At 40.4% G+C, this 15432-nt stretch overlaps 1 long non-coding RNA gene across 2 annotated transcripts in view; it reads left to right on the top strand.

The window, feature by feature from the left end:
* Positions 1–15432, top strand: part of LOC135320482 (uncharacterized) — a 60617-nt gene that overhangs the window by 9433 nt on the left and 35752 nt on the right. For both annotated transcript variants that reach the window (XR_010379623.1, XR_010379622.1), the window contains exons 2-3: positions 14131–14316; positions 15076–15283. This is a non-coding gene — a long non-coding RNA (uncharacterized LOC135320482). The remainder of the gene's footprint in view (positions 1–14130; positions 14317–15075; positions 15284–15432) is intronic.

The following is a 15432-nucleotide window of genomic DNA, read 5'->3' as shown; positions in this document are numbered from 1 at the left end:
GAGCCTTTGCATTACTTAAGAGCACATACTTGTCAGTATTTAAAAAGCTGTTAGTGAGCGCCCCAGGCCCCACCTCTCAAAACATCATTAAAGTTTGCTCTGAAATAGTGAGGTCATAAAGGTCTTATTTGCAGAAACCAAACAGTTGGTTTATAATACGCAGCATAGCTCCCTTTATAAAATAATAATAGGTTCAAAATTAAGAAAGTGGAGGATAATTGATTTTTTTAAAGCTGAAACATAAACTTTCTTGTGCTAATGTTGCAACTGGAAATTTTGAAAAGAAAAATCCTACTGTAATATCATCTACGTGGAATACATATATGACTTTCACGTTTGAAAAGTAACTGCGCGGTGGTTTTTGAAGTCAGGAGAATTCCAGCTCAGATACTGGCAGTGATGGTTGCTGGTTTTTAATGGAAGGGCCTAAATTTGCCTTCTTAGCATTTTTTTTTTTTTGGAGTGAAAAGTTTGAGTAGTGCTTTGCCAGCATGATTTTGGGGCAATTTGAGGGCAGATGTCGTGTACCAGCAATGAGATATTTCCATGCATTTTATTTTCCGGACATCACCAGGGCACATGTGGGGTTTGTGCCTGCAGGCTGGAATGCTGCTGGACTCCCTGATCCATCACCGTTATGTCCTGGAGCTGCTCCGGTCAGTGAATGATTTTCTGTGGCTTCTAGGTAATGTGGTCTGAGGCAGATGATCAGATGTGCAGTTAAAGTACTATTACTTGAAATAAGAGTAACCTAGAAACATGGCTCTAACAATACAGGGTGAGGGAGAATTGGCTGAGCTGCTTGCAGTGGGGAGTTTTCTCAGGTGACTCCCTCACCGTGATTCTTGCCAGTATCCGCCCCAGCCCTGCACGGTAGTCCTGCCGAAGCAAGCATGCTCTTTGCTCAGAAACGCACTGAATTTCCTTGTGCCTCTGTTTGTTGGCTTGTTTTTTGAAAGCACGTCTTGCCCTTTGCTTAAATGCCATCCATGATAGTCACCTCTTACACTCATTCTACTGGACTTCGTCCAAAAATAGCTGCTGAATGGAAGAACAGAATGTAGTAACTCCATGTTGTGGAACATTATTCACATGTAAGAGTGAATAAAAAAGAAAAAACAAATAAAGAGGAAAATGAAAAAGGCCACCTGTTCTGGGAACTCCTCCCTGACTGTTCAACCCGCACTTTTCCCTTTGAAACCCAATCACTTATGCTCCACCGTACTCTTTTTGATAGTACTTACTACATTCTAATAAACTTTAACGGTTAAAAAAAAAAAAAAAAAGAGAGAGAGAGATGCTGATACCACTTCAAAATGGACAAGCCTTGAAAACAGCATTTTAAGTGAAAGGAAGCAGACACAAACGGCCACATATTGTTGATTTCAGTGATCCGAAATGCCCAGAAAAGGCACATGCAGAGGCAGAGAGCAGGTGATGGTTGAAAGGGGCTGGGTGGAGGGGGATTAGGGAGTGACTGTTAGTGACAGGAGGTTTCTTCTGGGGTGATGAAGTGTTCAGGAAATAGATGGTGGTGAGGGCTGCACAACTGTGAGTGTGCAGAAGAATGCTGAGCTCTGTCTCTGGGAGTGCCTGTAGTTGGGGCGGCTTTATTTTGTTCTCATCGTGCAATGAGAAGTCTCATCTGCTGCTGTGGCCGTTCTACTCCCGTGAGTGGTGAGGGTCAGAGACTTTGTAGAGTCATGTTTCTTTTTTTTTTTTGCCCCTTGCTGAGTGTAGGCAAAAAAGGTTTAAGCCTGAGAAAGTGCTCCATCTGCAGAAATGTCTTTCAGTTTTGCATGGTGTAAAAATCTTGAGAGCTTTTTAATCGTTGAGGACAGCCTGTGGGGGGAAACAGCCCGTGAATCCTGGGTGAGTCCCGGAAGAGCTGCGAGTCCCTCCCTGACAGGGGTGGGGATTTCACCCCCGTTCAGGCAGTGAAGGGCCCAGACCCGTGAGCGGAGTTGACAGTCGTGAATATTTACGTGAATCCGCTGCTTCACCTTGGATATTAATTTCAAGCTGAGTCAGTTTGTGGCGGCAGCCTCATCCTACATCAGGAATTTATAGTATCTGCTCTTTGAGGTGAAGACCTGACAGACTTGACTATTTAACAGTCTCCCTTGAATTGATATCTCAGATTACTTTGTCAAAAGCAAAACAGCAGAAATACAGACGTCCTTTAATGCCAATGTGACCTGGAAAGGGTTTAGTCTCTGTGCCTCAGTGGCCTTATCTGCAGGTGGGGATGATGATAACAGTGCTTCCCTCAGAGGGGCTGGTGAGGGGAGAGTTAGAAGCACACATGGAGGACTTACACGAGATGCTCATGAATGACCGAATTTAGTGCTCTCAGCCTGGTCAGGCCTCAGGAGCAGAGATGTCAGAACAGAGCAGTCCTAGCGGGAGCTCGATCCGTGTTGGCAGGTGTTACGATCAGTATCACCTCTGTGGGTTATCAGGTAGTTTTAAGACTTGGTAATATGAATTCATGAATAATGTTAGAAGACTAGACATCTCAGATACTGTTTACATAGTTCTCAAGATTTCCTCTGAGAAATGGATGTTTTCTCCCCATCTTAAATCTGAGATGAGTCTCTAAAATATTCTGTATTCCTCCATCTTTTTGCTTTAATTCTCCATTTCTTAAAAAAGAAAGTTTTTAAATGGAGTTTATGGGGACTGAACTGAGGGCCTCATGCATGCTAAGCACATACTCTCCCAAATGAGGTATAATCTCCCAAATGATTTTTTTTTAATTTACTTTCTTAGTATTCAGAGGTTAGAGGCCTCTAATTCTTTTTCTGGAGACTTGTCCATGAACCTGTAAATCTATAATTAATGGACAAAACTTGGTTTATTAAAAACATCAATAGAACATTCTGCAATCCATCCAAAAGGAAATGCTGATTGAATTAAAATGTTTCTCCTTTAAGGTGATTTCTCCTTTTTGGTCTAGCTTAATTTATTAACAGCCATCCTCATCATCATAATGACCAAACTCGCTCTGAGTGGACACCTACCTAACACTAAAATGCTTTCCTCATGTTTTACTTCATAGCAGGTGTTTGAGGGTAGGTATCAGTGTCTCCTTTTTTGCAGCTGAGGGATTGAGAGATGGAGCAGCTTGTCCTAAATCACACCCAGCTGGCGGTGGCTAGCTCGGTGCTGGAACCCAGGCTGCACAGGATGCATTCTTAATTGCTCCTCTAATCAGCCTCCCGTTGAGTGGCTACCTGAACTTCTGTGACTCCATAAATGGCCGATTTTAGTGATCTCAGCCTTATGAGGACTTCAAAGGAGAGACACCAGTGAGAATGTGAGACAGAGTGTCATAAATTAAAATTGTACATTTTCACAAATGTTTAATTCTCAGGTAATTACTTAAAAAGTTAATTTTTTTAATTTAGTGGTCTGTTAGCACAAAAAACAAAACATTAAAAACAATTATAGTGCCAAAGAGAAGTGGGCTTTGAAAGTCCAACCACTGTTAATGATGTTACTTGTTTTTCTCTAGTGGCCCTTATTGACAGAAATACTTACAAAGACTGAATTGGTTTTATGTAGTCTTAATATGGAAGACAAGATTGTCAGTGAATATTATAAGTAAAATCTTTACTCTTTTCTTTCCTGATGGTGAATATGTAAGTTGTTTTCATGGCTTAAGTACATTTCCTTATTTGTGAAATTTGAGTAATATCGTTTAACTTGTCTGACTGTGAGAGTTAGACGCCTTGTATACAAAGAACCCAAGAGGTGCTTAATAAAAATGTGCTGTCAGAATGACAGATATTTTAGAAGGATCAACTCTGAATACTAAAGAGTGTCGCTTATTTCTGATGCATATTCAATATTTATAATATTTATATATATGATATATTTGAATATGGTTTAAAGTAACAAGGATTCTTTTTTTTTTTTAGTGTAGTATGAAGTTTTAATGAAATCTGTATCATACTAGTGAGACAGGGACTAGTTAAATTGCCTTAATCAGACGACCTTGAATATTATTTACACAGAATATGTATTGTTACAACTCAGAATTCATGTTGCCGTGTAACCATCCACACAGACATTTAAATTCGTGGAATTCTGACCAGATTCATTAAGTTTAGTAAAATCCACATTGATCATTTTCAGGGAATAAGCTTCTCTCTTTTGTGATTAAGCAAAATTTTGATTTTTTTTCCTGCACTCTTAACAGGTTTAAAATATCAAAACATTGATTTAACAAGTCACTTTTTTAATAGAATAAAGCTCATGCTGTTTTATTATGTAAATAAATGTTTTTGCATTTCATCAAACTTGTATGATATCCTGGCTCTTTGAGAATTATTTTGCAAGATACTTAGATAACCTACTGTTGGAAAAATACAAACGTGACTTTTATGAATATAGGCCTAGTACAGATCTGTTGGTTTATGCTACAGTGCAAGACATGAGGCCTGGGAGAGCTTTGCTGCCGATTGCAGGACAGAACCCATGTCTCAGTTTCCCCTCCTGTAAAATGAAGTGGCTGGACTGGATTCTTTCCTCTTCTAAGATGAGTTTCCATGAACCTATGTCTTTTGTTTATATTCAGGAGTATTAGCAATATCAGATTAAATACTGAATACCCTTCCCTTCCCCCGAAGCAAAGTGCAGTATGTGCTACATAAGCTTTTAGTTATCTGATTCTCTTTTCTGATCCTACAGGCAATTTTTGTGTTGCATCTTTCCCGGCAACCTGGAAGGTCATTTTAGCCATAGGTGGCGCTGTTGCAACTTCTAACAGTCTTAATATTCCTTTTGCAAAAGAAGGCTTAACAAATGTTATTTTGTTTTGATTCCGTTGCTTAGTGCTTCAGAATAGCACAATGTCCATTATGTCTGTCTACCTGGAAAAATTATTCTGCTTATGTCTTAGACTTATTCTGTCATCTCGCTGTGAACATTTCAGACTTGCTGTGCAAACAATGGCAAAATCGGTCTTTTCTTCCAGTGTTAGAAGTCAGTGAGCCGGGATTTTATAAAACAGCTAGAAGCGGCCTCTGGAGCACCTTAAAGCTGAAAAGTGTATTGAGTTCCCTGAGTATTGACTCCGCCGCTGTGTGTTAATTGGTGGTAGGAGGTTTGGTACATATACGAAGGGGTGTAGATTTTTGAGTTGGGTTTGCGTGCACGTGCTGCCACTGAGCCACGTGAGCCTGAGTCAGTTTGCTCTGAGTTTTTCCCTTGTCTGTGAGATGGGGACATTCATATCTGCTTTGTAGAATTGTGAGAATTAGAAATTATGTAAAGTGTTTACCACAGTGGGTATGTCAAGAGGGCTCATAAACTTTAGCTGCTTTTTTGTGTGAAGCCATCATTTGAGAGTCTTTGGCAATTACTAAGAAACAGGAAAATAAGAAAAGCTGGTTTTATGCTGAAAGATATTTGAGGAGGTTCCTTAGTTCCTATACCCATAATTAAGCATCAGCAGAGTCAGAAATGTTACACAGTCGCCCTGAGCCAACGTTAAGCCACAGAATTCTTTGTTACTTCATATATTTTGGGGCTTAAAGGGATCCAATACTTATACACATGTTGTCTCCAGCAGCCAACTGAGAGATGACACAAAAGAGTAGGCAGGCGATAAATGTCTTATTTGTTACTGATGAAGCCACGTTCTCCATAAACTTCAGGGCTGTGGGAAAATGCGTGTCATGATACTGTGTCCCAGAATTAGAGACTCACCCTGTCCCATGTAGCTCTGTGACACAGCGAGCCTTCCCTTGAGAGGACCTGCCCGTTCATGCACAAAGCTGTCCTGTCATGAAGCCGAGCATCCCAAGTGCTTCCCAATGGTGATCAACACTGGAGGGAAAGGAAGGGTTTCAAATGCCCTGCTTGTCTCCCCGGACTCACACCTCACTCTGTTAGTGTGACGAGGGCTAGCTGTTGGCCAGGGGCCAGGGGTGTGAATGGAGAAGCACTCTCCATGGCCCAGAGGAGTGGTTAGGAGGCATTCCCTCCCTCGGTTTAAACAGGTGGTGGGATGGAAGAGAAGGGTCCTCCCCAAGAGTTTATAAAAGGAGTAATAAGGATTTTCTTTGGGACTTATACTAGCCAGGAAACACATAAGATGATTAGAAGGGAGACTTGTAAATCACTTTGATATTAAGTTGACATTTGTTGAACACCCAAAATGTGCTACATTCTTTTCTGAGAGTTTTACAGAAATGAATCCTTCAATCTTCTCAACAAGCGAGTAAGGAAGGTTTGATTGTTATCCCAGTTTTACAGTGTGGAAATTGAGGCACACAGAGGGTAAGTTGGCCAAAATCACAGAAATAGTAAGTGGCAGAGCTGGTATCTAAACCCTGGCTTACTGGTTTGAGGCTCCCAGAGATGGGCTTTGGGTGTTTAGTGTTATCTGCATCCCTGAATCTTTGTACCTCTGTGCATATTTTAGCCCAGAAAGGACAGGGAAAAGAGAGTTACACAGATGCTCATAGTCATGTATTGGCCACTGTCCACAGAGAGTGAATCGTGATTGGCGTTATTTGTTTTCCAGGCAGTAGATCAGTTCTTATAACAGAAATTTAGTCCATTGAGTTAATCTAGAAACCCTTCCTGCTCTGTTTCTGTCCATGCTTGCCATGTGACTGCCTCCCCGTGATTAGGCCATTGAGAAAATGTACTCATGGTTGAACTCTGATATTTCAGTCTGGTTCATAGTTTCACGTCTTCTGTTACATTAATAAGTTAAGTTTCTGGTTTTCTTTCATCAGTGTGTCATGAGTTTGGTTAATGTGAAACAAGTCCATGGGAGCCCAGGGGTGATGACGGTATAATTTCTGAGCACGTTGTGGCAATTCTACCCTTGCAGACCTGGCGGGAGTATGTCCGCCTTCCTCACTGATTTCCCCCAATAGCAGGGTCCTCTCCCACCCCCGCATGTGAGGCTGGGAGCTCTCTGAGTAGGCCAGTCAGAGGCCAAGTCCACCAATCAGAAAATGATGAAGTACCTGGAAGTGGTTTTAATAGAAGAAAAGGGTTTCCAGATAGTACAATGGGCTGTTCGAGTCCGTTTGGTGTAAAGCTGTCCAGTGTCTGTGGTTGAGGTGCTTCTTTGCTGTTGAAAAGCCTGGATTAGATGAAGGGATTTTAAAAAGCAGAAAGGAGTGATTTCAGGTGGTACGTCCACACCGGTGAGAAGTGATGGATGACCACCTGTGTGAGGCATAGACAGGGTCTTACAAACTTCTTAAAATAACTTTAAAAGCTCTTCCATCTGAGTGCATTTCATATGGGGTCCAGTTCTTCACTGGTCACCCTGAGAGGGCAAATAATTGATGATGGCAGAAAGGACACGGAGGCATCAAAAAGGTCTCAGTCATTTTCCCTTTTTAAAGGATGTGGCAAAGTGTAATATATTTGAGCTGGTTTTTCACTGAACAATTTTTAGTGTTTTCTGGGACTCCCCAATGCCCCAAGGTTCCATGCAGCTGGGTGTCCCCTCAGAGCAGGTCTGTCAGAGCTTGCCCTGGGTTGACGTGGTGTCACGGGGAGCAGGACGGTCAGAGTCCCCGGATCTTCCGAGCTCCGTCTCCTCATCCTCAGTGCCGGGTTTCTCATCCGTGTCTACTTAGGGTTGTTGAGAATCACACGTGATGGTTCAGGTGTGATTTGTGATAGTCTCTGTGATTGGCATATAGTCAATATTTGAAAGAAACACTTTTTTTTTAGTATAATTGTAGCATATAGATTGCAGTGCTTTTTAGTCTGCTTTTTTTTATATAACTTTATTCTTATTTTTAAATATGCACTTATTTTTATTTATTTTTTGGAGGTACTGGGGACTGAATCCAGGACATTGTTCATGCTAAGCAGGTGCTCTACAACTGAGTAATACACACCCTCCTTGTCTGCACTTGAAAATAAATATTTCAATGCGCAAAATAGCTCTTAAACACCATCATGGGACCTAGTCACTGTATAGAGAGTTGAACACGTATGCTTTTTCAATAAGAATAAATGTTGTTGAGACATACAATTCTGAATCTGTTAATGTGCTTAAAAACGATCATAGGTAGTGATAAACACGAATCTTTGATCCAGTACTTCTTAGGGTCTGTTTTGCCATCAAGTGAAATTACATTCTACAGAGAAATCTAATTGGATCTCTTTGATATTTGGATGGTTTAGCAGATGATCAAGGCTTTCAAAAGCTGACAGATTTGTATTTTAAACTAACTACAAAGTTATCTTCTAGAAGTTGGAATTCCTAAACTTGTGAAGTGCCCAGTAATCCAGGGGGTATGTGTCTGTGTCTGTGTGAACGTTTGTGTGTGTGATTTCAGGAATCTAGAAATAAGTTTCATATGGACTTCTGATACCTTTCTCCTACAGTTCAAGGTATAGGCATATATTTACACAAATAAATTGATATTCTTTTGTCATTTGGCATATTGGTGGGAATAAGAGTTTCTCATACTTGTTTCAGAAGGGTTGGGGAGCATGAGCTCAGAAAACGGGAGGAGAAAGAGGGAGGGAGGCACTTCACACTTTGTGCAGGATATGAGAAACAGTAGCTTTTTTTTCTCTTTTCTTCTAAAGCAAACTGGCACTGAATTGTAACCTACTATTACCCAGAATTGCTTTTCTGATCAGATACAAGTGCCTCAGATTTTTCAAGGCAACATGAATGATGAAATGTGTTTTAGCAGTTATCATTAAAAGTAGTTTTATTTTTCAAGTAAAAGGCTATAGCCTGTTCTTCCAGCGGTACATGAAGTCCTCATTGTTCTATGTACATGATCTATGTGCTTAGTTTCTTTGTTTTTTTTTTTTTTTAAGTGCTTGTTTCATTGTGGTGTGAATGAATGCTTAAAATTTCTGGATTTTGATCTTTAGAACATGCTGATTTATCAGAGCTGTTAAAAACCTGATTGTTCTTTGGTCCTTGTTTGTTGGGGCACCCTATTGATTTCTGTTGTCTGTTAAAGCAGGAAATGCTTCCTCTAGCCTGCAGATCATAAAGTGAATGGTTTGCAGTGTGCCTTTAAAATTATTTGAATACATTGAGCATGTTTGTCCAGTGAATTCTGAATTAACTCATTCTGTTGACTTTGCTTTGGTTCTGTGGCTTTTGCACCTCTCCACAAGAATTTGAATTCTCTGTTGCATTTTGTATACGTGTTCTTAACAGGGGAAGAAATTTTGCATTTTTTACAGAGGTGGCTTTTCCTATCCCCTCTGAATGCCTTCTATAATTGATACAATAGTAACCTGTTATTGCAGTGCATAATTCTTTCATAAACTATTTTTTGGCATATTCAGAAACAATGACAAAGAATGATAATAAAAAATATGAAAACCTTCCTTCCTTTGAAGAATAGAAATCAGGTGGTCAGGCTCACGCATGCTTTGTGCCTGACACACTTACTCTCATGTCATTGTGTATCATGATTCGGAGATGGAGTTGCTCCAGGTTTATAGATTTTTGTTTTAACATTTGTGTTGAATTCTTTCTCCAGACTGATGTTTCCTGTTGGTTTTGTGGAAAGAGTAGAAGGGAAACAAATCGTTTGTTTTGTTTTCAGGAGGCCTGAGTTGATGAGAAAAGTGTTGAGGGTGGGCTGAGGAAAAGAGTGACACTCCCTCTCCTCCCGGCTGAAATTGATAAACAAAGAAATCAATTAAGTGTATCGGTATTTGACCAATAGAAGTTAGAGAGCCCAAAATGGCTAGATATGCCCAATGGAAATTACTGAATTCACCTGCAGAATTATCTGCTTTACCAAGTAGAAGCAACTTAGAGCAATCAGAAAAATCAGTAATATGATGAGATATAAAAGGAATATTATACCTTTTATTTCTGAAACTTTTCTACGGTAAGTTGTGTAGAGCTAAAATTAAGTTTCAAGCACCAGGAGTTAAGAGTGTGGGTAGTTCTGTAGGATCGTTATTCACGGATGTACCTAGACCCTGCTAGAGTGGCTGAAGATGGCAGGAAAAGACCCAGAGGCAGAATTTGTCATCTTAGGGTGTCCTCCATAATGGTTCCATGTGGGAGCCCATGATTGGTTTAACAAATTGTAACACACTCCAGCCGCCTGTGAACTTTAAGAAGAAAAATATATGCTTAAAAACTGCTTTACAAGCAAGTGCCTGTACATCCTCACTCCAGTCTCCTTGCATTAAAAAGCAGAGACAATGCTTTGCTTGCATAGTTGAGGTTTTAGATAGCACTCTGCTGGTTGCAAAGCAAGGACCGAGGCCCTCAGGTATAAACGCTGAGCTTGTGTGCTGTTAGATAGTCTATGATCCACAGAACAAGGACCTGGCTGGTCTGGTGGTCTGCTTTGTAATTCACATGTCTAAAAATGTATCTTGTTCCCCTCACCCCATTACTTCCCTAAAGATACACTAATCCTTTGTACTCATTGTGTATTCTACAATCTCTGCTTCATACTGTCTTTCCCGAAGTTCCTATTACTATCACACAATTGTTAATGAATTTTTCCTTTGATTATACACAATAAATAAGGGTGCAATTGAGAGGCTTGTGGAGTTGGCTCCCTACTCCCTCTCGATTTATTGACTTTTTCCACAGAGACTTGAATAATCATTCCATGTCGGTAAGACTTCTGCCAGCCAACCCACAGTTCCAGGTGAGAAGGATGCAGGTTTACCACTCCTACCCGATGGAGAGAGAGGAGAGAATTGAGATATGCTCCCCCATGGTCGCTTCCTGTCCCACGGCCACTGCAGTTCACCTGCAGCCTTCTGGCCTCTGCTCAGAGGGCCTCTGTCCCAGGACTGACTGCAGCATTTTCTTCCCTTGTCAACATTTCCTGTGCCTTTCAGAAGTTGGTCTCTTCTCTGCAATTCAAACCTGGCAGATGTGATGGTGGTCAGCGTGCTGGTGGGCAGTCCTTTGGGGACTCCCAGGAGACATGCTGATTCTCCTGAGTCTCTCAATCGGGGTTACAGAACAGTCGAGCACCGAAGGAAGCCCATTCACGTGAGGTCAACAGAGCATTTTATCACTTTCATTTTATTTTTAAATTTTCAGTGGAGAAATTATTTGTAGCAAACTGTTCCAGATATTCGGCCGCCTGCTTTCCTCACCACCATTTCCTTGTTGGCTCTGGTGCTTGTTTTAAGAACCAGGTTTCTTCTCTGGTCATTTGTAGCAGCTGGGCTTGCTGAATCCTTGATCTGCATTTGAAGCAGAATGCTTCTTCCTGATGTGAAACTGATTTTCCTATTTCTGAATATTTCGTGTACACTCAGCAACTGTTTCAAGTGAAATGCTCTTGTCCAATTTTGGTTAACTCACATTTGCTGATCTCCTACTTTCATGCTGAGGGCAGTTTCTTCTTCCTCTAATAAAAGTTAGCAATTTGCATTTACTAGGGAAGGTACTGGCCCGAGTTGCTTTTTTTCTTACCAGTTTTAATACAATTCACCCATTTAAATATACAGTCGTTTTTACTCTATGCCCAGAATTGTGCATCCCATTTAATCTTAGAATATTTTCATTCCCCCAACAGGAAGCCCCGTATGCATAAGCAGTCATTCCCATCTTCCCCATCCTCCCCCAGCCCCAAGGAGCCACTCTTCTCTCTCTGTGGATTTGCCTGTGCTGGACATTTCATTTAAATCGAGTCACTTCATGTAGGTGGAACCGTCTATTGTGACTGACTTATTTCACACTGAGTAACGTTATCAAAGTTTGTCCACGTTGTGGCCTGGGTCAGTACTCTATGCTTTGCTATTGCTGACTAATATTCCACTGTATGGCTGGGCCCCACTGTTTACCCATTCATCAGGTGATAGGCAATTGGGTTGTTTCTGCTTTTTGGCTGTGATGAGTAGTGTCGCCATGAATATTCCTGTAGGAGTTTTTATGTGGGCATTTGTTTTCAGTTCTCTTACGTTTGTGCCCAGACAGCAGAGTTGCTGGGTCATTCAGAAACCAAATGTTCAACTCTCTGAGGACCTGCCAGGCTGTTTTCCAAAGTGGCCACGCTGTGTTACGTCCTCACCAGCAAGGGCTGCACGCTCCACTTCCTCTGTGTCCTTATTAGTGCTTGTTACTCTTTTTTTTATTATAACCTATTGTTGTGAGTGTGAAGTGGTTTCTCCTAGTGGGTTTGACTTGATTTCCCTTACAACTAATGATATTGAACATCGTTTCATTGTGCTTATTGGCCATTTGTATATTTTCCTTGAAAAATACCATTTCAGATCCTTTATTCACCTTTTAATTGAGTTGCCTTTTTATTGTTGAGTTGTAGGAGGTACTTGTTTTTTTTATAGATACAAATTCCTTATCAGATCAATGATTTGAAAAAAATTTCTTCTGTGTGTTGTTTTTTCACTTTCTGGATGGTGCCCTTTGAAGCAAAGTTTTAAATTTTGATGAACTCCAATTTATCTCTGTTTTCTTTGTTCCTTGTGCTTTTGGGGTATTATTTAAAATCTGAGGTATTTTATTTAAAATTTTATATATAAAATAACTTAATTCGTAGGACCGTTCTAGGAGATGGGTGCGGTTGTTGTCCCCAGTGTATGGATAGAAGACTGAGATGCAGAAAATTTCTCTGAAATATCAGTTTCACAGCTACCCAGTGCTGTGGGAGTTCAGGCACTCATGTTCGTCCCAAACATCTGTGATCCTCACCACCATGCTCCACTACTGCCTGGAATCGTTAATGAAAACGTCTTTCCTTTTTTGATTCCTTGTTTGTTTTCTCATTGGGGACCTCATCTCCTCATTTTCCTTTCGGATATCAGTATAGATTTATTTTAGGTCTCATGTAGGCAGAAGCATTTCTATCAGTTAACTTCTTTATTACTCACTCTCCAGTGATGATTGTTGCTAGCTGACCTAATCAAGTCATGCTTAAGTCTTTCCTTCTCATGACACTAAAAACAGTCATGACTTACAGAATGCTAAAAGCAGAAAGTACTTGATTGATTTTATTTTGCTACCCAATCAAACCAATCAAATAAAAACCCGCTGTTGACACAGATTATAAGCCCTCCAGGTTAGGGTCACTGTCTTCCTTGTGTTTCATTTATTTGGTCACAGTGTCTGGATAGTGCCTTGCTGTTCAGCAGTTTTGTTAGGAAACGGTGCTCGTGAATCATTGTAAGGACAGAATTTTGACAACAGACTGTGTTGTTCATTTCACAAGGGAAAAGATAATATAGAAATACTGCTCAGATCTATTTGAAAATTAAGCTTGAAATTTTGAGAACAATTCAAGAAACCATACAAAGATTTTTCACTAATTTTAGATCTATCTTAAACACATTATGGTTACATAGCAGAGTAACTTATCAAGTAGATTTGTCAAGAGGAGTGTATTATTGATTTTTTGTTTTAGTTGAAATATTCTATGTGGTATAAAGTAATCAGTGCCTATAAATGAACAAATATGTTTGTATTTCTATGCAACATGGGAGCAGACTACATATGTTTCAATATAATATATATGACTGTGTGTTTTAATCTGTCTGTCAGTGTTTTTATAGTTTTTCAGCAATGTTGTAACATTAGAATTCTAAGAAATTCACTCCCGATACTACTGCAGTTTGTACTGTGTATCCTGTCTTATGTATGGGATTCCACTGTCCCCTAAGTGAGGAATTTCCTCTCCTATTGAGTTAGAAGCAGATTTAAAGGAACTGTGATTTCTAGGCCTTTGCTCTCCATGTGTTTGCACTTGGGTGTCAATCACAATTTTCCCTTTCTTGAGTTTTCATTGTTCAATTAGAATTTTTGAAAATAACTATTAATATGTTTCACTAGTCTCCCTAGAAACTTGATGTTTTTGTGCTTTTCAGTTTTCAATTTATGAAAATTATAAATGCACACTTGTTTTTAAGTAGTCCTTTTTCACTAGATATTTGTTTACCTCTTTATAGTTAAAATAATTTTTTTCCTAATGAATGAATCACTGTGCATGTTTTACAAGATATCTTACTTTTTATTTTTCTTATTCTAACAGGTATATTCATTGTACAGAATTTTGAAAATAAGGATAAACCCAGTAATAACTTAAAAATGGCCTCTAATCTCACCTGGAGATACAGTTGTAAGGTTTGAAATTGAGAATTACAAGTCCTCTCATGTTTTTCTTCTTTTTCAAGTACGTTTTGGTTACTGAGTCCCTCAAATTCCCATATGAATAGTAGCAGCAGCTAGTCAGTTACTGCAGAGGAGCCCGCTGGGATTGTGATCGAGACCACGTTGAGTATACAGATCGCTCTGGGGAGCACTGCCATCCCAAGAGCGCTGTCATCTGATCCAGGAATGTGCGTGGTGTGTCTGTCCAGGTATTTAGGTCTTCTTTAATTTTTTTCAACCATGCGTAGAGTTTACATAGTATTATTTTACCTTATTTTTTTGCCTTTATACTGAGTACAATTGTGCAAGGTACTAGGATCAGAATTGTATTATAGCCCCGCCACTTGCTGCCACCATGGACGCTGCACTCTTGCTTTGCCCTGTGTAAAATCTTGCACAAAATAGGACCTAAGTAACTCTCTCTTGAATGAATGATTATATGATTGCTGGATGATGCTGGAGAGTCCTTGTGATGATGTCTTTTTCCCAGACTTTCCCCTCTTCTTAACTATGCCTTTTCTCTTCCTTTCCTGCAACCTGGGTTTCAGCCTGCCTGTGGCATTGATTTTCCCTCAGTGTGGACTCTTCCTTTCACTAGTTCACGATAATGTTTCATGCGGGCTATGAAAACTTGCTAGATGTCAAGAAATAGCAAATTCACTGCATGCTAGTATTTTTAGTCTGTGGTATTATATTATCCATTGAAATTAAATCAGGCTGACCCCCTGAGCCCTCCCCTGATCTCTTTTCTCCTTCCTACGGGTGATACTTCTCTGGTTGCTGTCTGTGCCCTTCCCCCAGACTTGGTTTTGGAGTTGAGTAAGTCACCATCAGTGGAGCTCTCTCTTTAAAGATGAAGAGAACATTTGCTCCTTCTTCCTGGTTGGGGACTGGATGAGATGTGGTAACAGATAAAGAATGGAGCCCCATCTCATTCTGACCCTCGCTCTTTCCGTTCCTTTCTCCAGGGGAAAAGAGTACAATTCAAAAATATAAAGATTGTGAGCTAATGAGATAGACAAGACAACCGAACATTTGTTAAATATCCTTTCATGCCGGACACAAATGTATTATACACACAAAAAGCACACAAATCACGGTAGTACTGCGGTTACAAACGTGGGTCCGAGTTCGAGTCCTGCTCTGGAGTGACCAGTCCTGTGAGATGGAGAACTGGTAGGTCGGCTTAGCCTCTCCTGGACTTGTTTTCTGTCCTGCAGAGATGGGGCTCGCTAGGCGTCCCTCTCCCGTAGAGGTGCTGTGGGGTGTAAATGGCACGCGTGGGCAGCCCGAGCACAGCTGCTCATTCCTCGTAAGGGCAGGAT

The sequence above is a fragment of the Camelus dromedarius genome, unplaced genomic scaffold, assembly GCF_036321535.1.
Source record: "Camelus dromedarius isolate mCamDro1 unplaced genomic scaffold, mCamDro1.pat HAP1_SCAFFOLD_117, whole genome shotgun sequence".
Taxonomy (NCBI): domain Eukaryota; kingdom Metazoa; phylum Chordata; class Mammalia; order Artiodactyla; family Camelidae; genus Camelus; species Camelus dromedarius.
This window is presented reverse-complemented; position numbering and strand designations above follow the sequence as displayed.